The following is a 1,543-nucleotide window of genomic DNA, read 5'->3' as shown; positions in this document are numbered from 1 at the left end:
TGTATGCATTTATTCTTTTTGGTTATGTATAATACATTCTGGTTATCACCCACACACACACCCTTATGTCCCTCCCACGCCTTTACAACTCACCTCCATCCAGTCTCCTTTGGTTTTGCTTTGCAACATATTTAGTTAGGCCAAGGCTGCCTGTGGTCTCTATTGGAGCCTGCTGGGATCATCCGCGGGCACTCCCGCTATTCTCCCTTTTTGTGAACCTATCATCAAACTAGTTCCACACTGAAGGTGGGGCCCCAGGCCCTTCCTCCATCAACGCCTGGCTTGCCCTGCTGCTGTGCAGACCTACCATGGATATTACTAGTAATTCAGAGTTATGATTATGATGGCTATATCTGTCCAATGTCATTCCCCAGCCCTTATCCTTTCTGTCTCTAACATTGTTGCCACCCTCTTCTGCAGTGTTTCCTGAGCCTTCCAAGGAATGGTATGTCTTGTTTAGGATTTAGTTGTGTAGCTTATCTTTTAACGTTTATTGTGTGTGCACTTGTGCATTTAAATGCACACCATACATGGGGTTAGGGGACAACCTAGGGGAGTTGTCCCTCTACTTTTGCCATCTGGGTCTGGGGTCTTCAGGCTTAGCACCAATTGCCTTTTCCTATGGAACCCAGCTGTGTTTTAGGATGTGCAGGCACACAAACCATTTTGGTTCAACAAATGTTAGCAGAATGTAAAGTGAGAGACTTGTCAAGAGCTTCTTTACTGTGACTTCATGGTACAATGATGATAATCTCCATACTTCAGGTGATGGGGATGCCCTGTATATATGTTATTGGTTGATGAATAAAACACTGTTTGAGCCGGGCACTGGTGGCGCACGCCTTTAATCCCAGCACTCGGGAGGCAGAGGCAGGTGGATCTTTGTGAGTTCCAGACCACCCTGGTCTGAGAGCTAGTTCCAGGATAGCCCCCAAGACAATACAGAGAAACCCTGTCTTGAAAAACCAAAAAAAAAAAAAAAAAAAAAAAAAAACACTGTTTGGCCTGTGGCCAGTAGAGGCAGGGCTAGGAGAGGAGAATTCTGGGAAAGGCAGGAAGAAAGGACACACCAGGTGTTCTCTGGTAAGATAAGACCATGTGGAAATGGGTTAATAATTAAGACAGAGCTAGCCAATAAGAAGCCCTAGCCTTTGGCCAACAGTTTAATAATTGATATAGTGTCTGTGTGCTTATTTGGGACTAGAGAAGCAACCGTGGGACAAAACCTGCCAGCAATAAGCATGTGGCTTCTGTCACTCCAGATGTCCTGTCCTTTGTGGTTCCTAATCCTGCCTAAGCTGGGTTGAGCAGAGTGGGAATGATGTTAATAGACGGTGAAAAAAGGCTTCCTATGTTACATACAAAGCCAAGCAGAAAATACAGAAGACTGGATCCACTTGCTAAAGACTGGAACTTAGCAGTATCAGGGAGTAGCTTAGCATTTAATCTCAGGAATACTGTGACTGGCTGGTTTTATAGGCAGGAAGGCAAGGTGGGAAAATGCCACTAACCTAGGACAGGCTAGCAGGATGGCTCAGGGTAA

This window comes from Mesocricetus auratus, unplaced genomic scaffold (assembly GCF_017639785.1).
Source record: "Mesocricetus auratus isolate SY011 unplaced genomic scaffold, BCM_Maur_2.0 Super-Scaffold_6731, whole genome shotgun sequence".
Taxonomy (NCBI): Eukaryota; Metazoa; Chordata; class Mammalia; order Rodentia; family Cricetidae; genus Mesocricetus; species Mesocricetus auratus.
Note: the sequence above shows the minus strand (reverse complement) of the source record.